The 9,845-nt window shown below is 43.5% G+C and overlaps 1 protein-coding gene across 2 annotated transcripts in view; it reads right to left on the minus strand.

Moving 5' to 3' along the window:
* Positions 1-9,845, minus strand: part of Dstyk (dual serine/threonine and tyrosine protein kinase) — a 49,403-nt gene that overhangs the window by 38,373 nt on the left and 1,185 nt on the right. The window lies entirely within an intron of this gene.

The following is a 9,845-nucleotide window of genomic DNA, read 5'->3' on the forward strand; positions in this document are numbered from 1 at the left end:
TTTGGGGCCATCGATTATGAAGCTCCGGGCACACAAAACTTTAATCCATCACTGTGCTTTGCTCATTAACTTGGTTTTGCTACAGGAGATTGGGTTTTGACCTTGAATGGAAAAAGAATGGTACCACACCTCAAGACTGACTGACAAGGACTTCAGTGTTCATTCAGATCTTAATTCCTTCCCTTGGCTTTTTGTTTGTTTGTTTGAGGCAGGGTCTCATTCTGTAGCTTAGGCTGGCCTCAAATTTAAAATCCCCCTGCTCTACCTTCTTACTGTTGGGATTGCAAGTGTATGCTACCACAACCACCCTTCAGGTTGTTTTTTTCTTGTATTTGTTTGCCTGTTTATATCACTTTTAACTTAACTTCTCTGTATACTATGTGGTTTTGTGGCAAGCTAACATAAATCTTGTTGAGAAGCAAATAAAATAGATTCTATAGTTAACTAAAAGGAACTGTGACACAAACATACATTTCTAAAGTAAGCAGTGGAATTTGACTTTCCGCTAGCTACATGTGCCAAGAGTAGAGGAAAGGATCAGTCTATGCTGAAAAAGGAACGCTACAGTCTTTCCACTACAGTCAGTTCCACTACAAGTTCTGAAGTACTAAACTTGGAACAAGATTCCCAAAAGTTTACAGAAAAAAAAATTCCTAGATAAGAAACATTTATTATTTCCAAATAACTCTCTGAGCATCTGCTAAACATAAAATATTCTGGGGGCTGGAGAGATGGCGCAGTGGTTAAAAACACTTGACTGCTCTTCCAGAGGTACTGAGTTCAATTCCCAGCAACCACATGGTGGCTCACAACCATCCATAATGGGATCAGATTCAGCACTCATTATCATAAAATGCACAAATAAATGAATCTTTTTAAAAAAAAACAAACGATTCTGAATGATACAGGAGACACATGACTTAAGAAAACACATTTTGAGCAGCCTAGGTTTTAGAATCTTTTGGGACCAAATAGGACAGGGAACTGTGATGGAAGGGATGGTATTTGGAGAAGAAAAGCTGAAATGTATTGAGGTAACCAATGTTCTTATTACAGGCTCAAGTCTAGCTGCTGAAGTATGGCTGAAGTTATTCTGTGTGTTAGCCCTGAGAAGACCTCTATATTTTCAAAATCACAGAGGTTGTCCTGCACTAGAGGACAAAAGGAGACCTCCCTAGCAGTTGGTACCCCGGAGCCATGTGAAAAACAAAGACACTCAGCAGCCTGCCACCAAGTCCCTTCCTGAGTGAAAGTGCTTCTGATGCCATCGTGGTCACAGGGAACAGAAACACAGCAGCTGAGGCTGTCATTATGGGCTGCAGAAATGGAAGTGATTCCTCGAAGGAATCCAGGCCTATGCATCACTGAGGCTTTAAGTTCTGCCATTTGTAAGAAAGCACATTAACCATTAGGAATGATTCAAAGATGAGGACATACCAAAGGATACTGTAACCAGCCTGAAAGGGTCTCACTAACCAAATAGGATAATTTAATCATAAAATAAAAAAAATAATAAAAGTTATGTCCCATTCAAAAATATCCCCAAGGGGGCTGGCGAGATGGCTCAGTGGTTAAGAGCATTGCCTGCTCTTCCGAAGGTCCTGAGTTCAATTCCCAGCAACCACATGGTGGCTCACAACCATCTGTAATGAGATCTGGTGCCCTCTTCTGGCCTGCAGGCTTAATAAATAAATAAATAAATAAATATTTTAAAAAAATCCCCAAGCCCAAGTCCATACTGATATAAATAAAGCAAGCTCTCTTTAGAACAGCAACAAGAAAGGCAAAAAGAGTGATGGATATGAACACTACCACTGAGCAGTGAAGACTGCTGGTGGATGCTATTCTAGATGCTACTCTACAACAGTGGTCCTCAGTCTTCCTAAAGCTGCGACCCTTTAACACAGTTCCTCATGTTGTGGTGACCCCAATCATAAAATTATTTTGTTGCTCCCTCATAACTGTAATTTTGCTACTGTTATGAAATGTAATGCAAATATCTGTGTTTCCCAATGGTCTTCCAAGACCCTTATGAAAGGGCCATTCAACCCCTTATATTCTAGAGAAAGAAAGGGTTCTGAGGAACAAGCTATCAGTAGACCCTGAGAACACATTAGCACACAAGATTAAACTGGAGTCAAGGGAGAAATGGTGAGGCTAAAGTGGAGCTATCTAGAGGATCCCCACCTTGTTAGTGATGGAGCTCACCGTCTCCAGAGTCGAGGCACAGCGGCCTGTGCTCTGTGAGGTGCTGTGTGCTGTGTCATCCTTCTGAGATTCGCGAGGGCTCGTGACTGAGTCTAGTCATCACAAACGACATGCAGATCAGATTAAGTCATTCTACACAAGGTAAGGCCTGTCCTTTTAACTTGTCACAGATATAAATGTCAAGGAAAGGGCAAGGAAGCTGCTCTAAGGGAGTCTGAAGAGGTGTGACAACTAAACACAACATGTGTTCAAGGGAAATGCCAGAGATGTATTGGGACAGTCAGCAAGCCCGAATGTGGCCAAAGACCGACACAGTGAATCCACACTGACTTCCTGACTTGAAGAGCAGCATGGGTGTGTGGGACGGTGTCCTTGTCTGGGGAACTGCACACTGGAATGGTTAGAGACGAGACAACCTGTCTGCATCTTGCTCTTAAAGGCTCCGAAAAGATGAGACATAATATGGGGGACAAGGGTCAACTGGGAAATTCTAACAACTGGCAAACTGTATGAACAAATATACGAGCTCTTTTCATGCTGCTGAAAGTGTTCATGCATTTTTGAAATTATTTCAAATATTTTTTTAATGACCCAAAAGGACAGCTAGTTAAGACACAGCTCTAGATCCCAGGAAATAGAGACCAAAAGGGAAAATAGAGACCCTACAGGTCAAACACAGCACCAACAGGATTTGGTATATTTTTAAACAACTTAATAATAGTTCCTTCCTTGTCCTTACTGCTGCCCTGCACAAATCTCTATCTCTTGGATCTTCCTCTGGTTTGCTGGTCCCTCTTGGGAGAAGAAGGTGCTTTCAGGGCACTAATCTAAGTAGTTCAGAATGAAATTTAGAAACCAGATCCACAAGCTGAAGCAGCAGGTCTCCAACAGACCAACCAGTAAGTTCTTTAATAAAGAAGCCAGAAGAGAAGCTTGACCTTACAGTGCCTGCAAGTCCCCCCACCCCCACCCCACCCCGTTCACTTGGGAGTAGAGGGAGCTTCGCCACGTCTAAAGAGTTCAGGCATCCACCTTCCTACCCTTAATTTGTTTTAGTCTATACTAATAAGACCACTTTTCCAGGTTAGGCTGGTAGGAATTCTCTGTCTCTCCATGGAACAAGCACAAGAAAACAGGTCAGTTGTTCTTCCAAGAGAAAATGAAGTCACCTTCTCCAGAGGGGCCTTGTAAGCCACCCAAGAACAACTTCTCTTCCACTGTTTTCTCCACATCCTTCCTGTACTCACCTGTCTTCACAATTGCAAAGCTAAAGTCTCTTTTACAGAATATTCCTAAAAAGTAAGTTCTGTAAGAGTTCAGCTATGCTCTCTCTAACCTCAATTAGAGAAGGAGTTTTCATAGAAACTAGTCTTGTAACCTGGCTCCTTCTGGGCTCTGCAAAGTCTGTGGGGGGCGGGCAAATGGGGAAAGAGAAAGACCAAGGGATTGGGGAAAGAGATATGAGAAAATAGAGAAGAGGAGAGAGATGGGAAGAAACTTGTGAAATTCTCTCCCCACTATCCAGAGAGGAAAGGGTAAAAGCCATCAAAGAGAAACCAATCTGACATAAATAATACATTAAAGTTCTTAATCTGATTAATCTAATTTTAGATACTTTACATCCATCCAAGTAAAGAGATAAAAGGCACTTTAAAAAAAAAGAAATGTATTTTAAAACTCAAAGGCTTTTATGACTACATAACCAAGACATTATTCTCCAGAACAATTCTGATGCATCAATTAGCTAGACATGTGAAAAGCTAAACAGTTCTGAAATCCTACTTCCAGCTTCCTGCCCAGAGAACAGTGCCCCAGGGAACAGAAGCAGAATTCCAAAGTGAGCCTGGTCCAAAGACTCCCACAACCACATGGCACAGAGCTGGAGAATACATCCAAACCATTCACATTACCCAAGAGAGGGCAAAAAAACACACTGCTTAAGATTGGCACTTCAAATGGGGACAGAAGGTTGTCAGTGAGTCCTCATGCTGTGGCTGGCTTTCCTTCAGGATTTTGGTCTGGACTTGAGAGGAAAATTATACATAAGGGGATTTTCCAGAAACCCTGATTTATACAGCTCAAAGCAAGAGTACACACATCTCAGCCACTACTACACATGTTCTCTGTCAGGTCTCAAGTTCCAAGATCCTAAAACCACCAAAAAACTGAATCCTCGAGCCCAGGAAAGGACTGAACTGAGCCTGGCATCTCAGCAAGGGACCACAGGCAAAGTTCTAGGAGGTAAGAAAGAAAAGTTCACCTTCCACACCCCATTACATTACTGATTCTCTGTACCATGTAGAGAACAAAACTCACTGGCCTAGAGGCTGTTTTCCTACATGCAGGTAAATTCACCTCGGATCTTGTGACTCTTGTGTGGGGGAAGACAACCCACTTTTCCACAGGAGCATCACCCTCTTCCTTCAAGAAAGGCAGAGGTGGGAGGATCACTAATGGTAACGGGATGGAATGTATTCTGCAGTGAACCACACAAACATGACCACCATCATTACTCACAAAGAGTACAGAGTACCTCAACTCCTTTTTAAAGTTTGTTGTTCTCTTTTTAGCAATGATGGAGATGGGATCCCAGTTAAGTAAGCTCTTTCTATCACTGAGCCAACCACCATGCCTCAACTCTTTATCAACACAGTGTGTGTGTGTGTGTGTGTGTGTGTGTGTGTGTGTGTGTGTGTGTGTAAGAATATATATGTATCATGCACACATCTGTAGAGGTCAGAGGACAACTTACTGGTTCTTTCCTTTTACCATATGGATTCTGGGGCTTGAATTCAGGTCTTCAGTTGTTTGTTAGTTTGTTTCTGTTTTTGAGGCAGGGTCTCTGCATAGTTACTGCTGTTTTGAAGCATTCTATGTAGACCAGGCTGGCTATGAACTCACAGAGATCCATCTGCCTCTGTCTCCTGTTTGCTGGGATTAAAGGTGTGCACCACCATGCCCCGTTTAGGTCTTCAGTCTTCTATGTCCTTAATCCCATCATACTCTGTCCCTTCAAAGACAGGTGATGGTTAAGGAGGCAGCCAATCTGTAGATCCTTTAATGGGACCCTATGAAATACTAAGCTTCCTTTCCTAACTGCAGTCTGGAATGGCTCATCTCACGCAGGTCCCCGGGTAGTCTGGCTTACACAGAGAGCTGCTAAGTGCGTGAACATTAGGAACGCACTTCTCATACCTTGATGGCACTTTGGTCTAGTTAGTACTGCGTGAAAAAACATTCTCTGGGGCATGAAAATAATTATTGTGGATGGGGCATGGATCTACTTCAGCTCAACTAGGCACAGTTGCACAAGTCGACAGTCCCAGCTACTCATGAGGCTGAAGGAGCAGATCATACAAGCTAGGAGTGTAAGAGAGGTGGAAGACAGGCTGAAGAGGAAAGGGTGCAAAAGCTATTATGCTCAGAGAGGCCAATTCCTAGCAGTCTCTGATCAGCAAAGGTCCCTAAAGCCCTGAGCCTCAGGGCGTAGGAACCAGGACCTGAAGGTGGGTCACATTTTCTTCACTGAATGGGATAAGGTTTCCTACTACAGTAAATCATGGTTCTAAATTAGGACTCGTTTGTAACAGACTCTGCGAAGAGTGCATTTGAATTCCTAACCCAGGTCAGGGAAGCACAAGGAGCCACAGAAGAACTGGACCTGAAGCCTGGAGACCCGGGTGGAGACCTGGCTCCAGTACAGTACTTTGTCCCACCCTCATGTTTCTGTCTTCTTGCCTTCTCTCCCCTCCCCTCCAAGCCCATGTGCCCACTTGCTAATCCATTGTTCACCATATCCTCCCATGGGCAAAGTCACATCTATTAGTATCTACACCTGAGCCGCAGTGTCCACTGTCTCTAAGTGTCACAACTTTGTACGGTGGGCATTATCACTCTTGCATCATACAATGAGATAAAGTGATCATTTTTTGTTTGCTGCTTTGACTTTTGAGATAGAGTCTCACTATGAAGCCGAGGTTAGCCTGGAACTCTGTATAATATAGCTCAGACTGATTTTGAATCCCAGATCCTCCTGCCTCAGTCTTCCAAGTGCTGGGGTCACAGCTGACTACACTCTGTGATGCAGACTTGCAGGACAGAGCCTGTTTTCAGTAAGTGTTGGTGCTTAGTTGTAAAATTCTGGCAACCCATCTATACTAAAAGTGACAAAAAGAGGCCAAAGAATGCTGAGAAACACATCTATTAAATAACAAAAGCAAACAGCTATAAAAACCTAAGAAGCAAAATTCATTTAAAAGGCCTATAATCTAGCCACTCTACCTTCCTGCTTTCCTCTCAGTTTATGTGTATAAATTCTAGCTGAGATTATACCTCTGCAGAGGACCACGTTCAGGCCTCCAACTTCTTTTCTTCCACCCCCCAACACACACACAGAAGTTTTCTGTAATGATGGCAATTATCATTACTTTTTCTTAAGAGAAAAGTGTAAGCCAAAGTAGTGCCGTACGCCTACAGTCTCCGCACTTGGGAGGTGAGGCAGGGTTACAGGTTTGAGGCCAGCCTGAGCTACATCTTGAGACTCTAAGAGGGAGAGAGAAGGACTGGTATCCACTCATCCAAGGTAAGCCAAATTTCTTTACTTGACCCTAGCCCCCATATGTAGCATGCTGACCGCACGTCCCAGGCACTCGCGTGTCTATCTAATAACGGCTACGCGGGGCCAGGTGCATACCTGTAATCCTAGCACTTGAGATAGAGACAGAGGGATCACTTGAACAGAGGTGCGTAAGACTAGCCCAGACAACAGTGAGACTGTATCAAAAACAAACGGCAGCTGCTGCTTACCAGCACCTCAGCAGGCTGCCCTGAATATGTGCAGTGCTAACTCCCAACAATCCAGAGGTAAGGTCCACTACAACCCCCATCTCCAGATGAGGAAGCTGTGACACAACACAGCTATGATCAGTTAAGAGCGAAGGGAGGCAACACAGATGACAGCATTCCAACCAGACATACATGAGTCATTCCCACTTCTTAAAATGGAGAGCTTTAAGAAAAACGGCAATAGCTAGGACCTCCACTGGATCATAAAATAAGACAAATGTTTTCCCTTCTTCTGTTTTGTAATACTCTACCCTGCCTCACCTGAAAGGGTTCAAAGTCTTTATCTCATTGCTTCTGAATGCTCTAGCAGAAGAGAAGAAAACAAATGACAAACAAAACCCTCAACAGATGAGGGGTCTCTCCCGCACAGCAACGTGAGATGGCTGGAACTACAAAGGGAGAGTCGAATCAGTGAACCTTCTCTGACAGTTCTCTCTGTGCAAGCGAAGCTACTCTCAAAACCAGAACATTTCAAGTGTACCACAACGATCACCAGCACACCACAGCCCAGGCGGACAGGAGCTCACAGTCCTCCCATCTCAGCCTCCTGAGCGCTGGAGCTGCTAGCTCTAATTCCATCTATATTTGTTTCCTTTCTGCTCTTCTTTTGATGGGGGAGCAGCCTGAGACAGGGTTTTGCTAAGTAAACCTGGCTGGTCTGGAACTTGCTTAGGAGCCAAGGCTGGTCCTGAATTTAATAGAAACCCTCCTGACAGTGACCCTTCTAGTGGCGTTCAGGGTTGGAACTACAGGCCCATACCACCCAGGTGGGCCTCACCCGGGCCTTCCATCCATACTTAACTTGTAAATACTGGAACTCTTTTATGTTCTATACACGGACTTGAGTGAATTTATACCTAACAAAAATAAGAAGTGTTCTTTTGGAGTTCTTCCCAGTTCTCTGTAGTTGAAAGTGAATTAAAAAAAAAAATGGTGTTATATATTATGACAAATAGCATACAAAGAAATATTAAAAATTGTTTTTATTATTGTTGCCATCTTTTTAGTCCAACAACTTCAAAGTATAGTTAGTCCCTGATCTTCAGTTGCTAAAATACACTGCATTAAACTGCAAAGGGCTTGTTAGGTTAAGAATTGAGGGTCCCTTTCCTCCATGTTCTGAGCACCTATTAATCAGAAATCAACACTCACAAAAGAAAGCTGAGACAGCCCCCAGTGACTTTGACCTTACCAAAAAGCTCCAACTAGCACAAGGAGCTAACTGTCCTTTAAAGAGTGGTTCTACTTTCTAACACCTTTACCAGACTATCTGGACAACAGCATCCTTCAAGTAGACACAGAGATTAGAACCCTGGTGCAGCCGCACCCCCAATGACTAGGAAGCATGGTATAAAACAAAATCAAATTGTTCCCCATCCTGTCAGCTGTGAGCTTCTGGCATTTTATTGAGATGGGTGCATTCCAAAGGGTGAAAAAGTTCAAATATGCAAAAGTTAGATCACAATGCAGTCAACCAGAAAAGCCAATTAAGCAAAAATAATACAGAGGTGTTTCTGTGTCTTAGGTTTGCCTTGAAAGAAAACAAGTCAACCAAGATGCTTGAAAATTTAAAGTCTCCATCTAAGGTAAATCCATTCTGATTTTTTTGTAAAGGAGTAACTCTGAAGCAGTCATTTGAAATAAGAGCAGCAATAGAGGGCTTTTCAATTAAAGCTGCAGGAGGGTCTTCAGATGGAGGAAGTAGCTGCAAAGACTGGAGGGCATATCCTCTTCTAGTCACAAGTCTCCAGGTGTGGCCAAAGCTCATCAGAAAAGGTAGGTACCACCCTAGTGCTTTTTATTCTGAGTTACAGAAGAACTTTCCCCTGACAGTGGTGGTACACACCTTTAATCCCAACATTCGGAGGCAGAGGCCAGCCTGGTCCACAGAGTGAGTTCCAGCACAGCCAGGGCTGTCTTGGAAAACAAAACAAAAAGACAAAGAAGGAAAAAAAAATCTTAAAAAAAATACACATATTCAGCATTGGTGGTGCATGCCTTTGATCCCAGAACTTGAGAGGCAGAAGCAGGTGGATTTCTGTGAGTTCGAGCCCAGCCTGGTCAACAGAGAGAGTTCCAGGACAGCCAGGGCTACAAAGAGAAACCCATTTGGAAAAACCAAAAATAAATATATATTTGGTGTGTTGTGGTGTGTGTGGTGTGTTGTGTTGTGTGTGTGTGGTAGCCAAGGTCAACTTTCAAGAGTAGGTTCTCTCCTGGTCAACTCAGGAAATCAGGCTTGGCAGCAGGTACATTTACCAGCTGAGTTATCTTGCTGGCCCAAAACAAGGACTCTTTAAAACGGCCTCTTGGGCAATGGAACAGTATCACTGAAGGCCCTATCGGGACTCACCAGTCTCAGACAAATTTAAGAAAGTAAATATGCACCTAATATGAGTGTGGAGTCCAACTCACAAGTTCATCTTAAGTCCAAATTTGTCACCAACATCACATTTCTCAAAGTGTTAATAAAACACCTGTATCAGATCCCAGCCTCTTCAACTGCTGAATTAGACTCTTAGGACCCACCTACTCCGATGACATAACAGAGCCTGAGACATGGCGTTTTTAATACACTCCTGAGGTTGTTTTAATGCACACTGCAGCTCGAGAATCACCAAATAAAAACGAAGGGCATAGCCGGGCGGTGGTGGCGCATGCCTTTAATCCCAGCACTCGGGAGGCAGAGGCAGGCGGATCTCTGTGAGTTCGAAGCCAGCCTGGTCTACAAGAGCTAGTTCCAGGACAGGAACCAAAAGCTACAGAGAAACCCTGTCTCGAAAAATCAAAAA

This window comes from Alexandromys fortis, unplaced genomic scaffold (assembly GCF_014885135.2).
Source record: "Alexandromys fortis isolate MF-2015 unplaced genomic scaffold, M_Fortis_MF-2015_v1.1 scaffold_58, whole genome shotgun sequence".
NCBI classification, from domain to species: domain Eukaryota; kingdom Metazoa; phylum Chordata; class Mammalia; order Rodentia; family Cricetidae; genus Alexandromys; species Alexandromys fortis.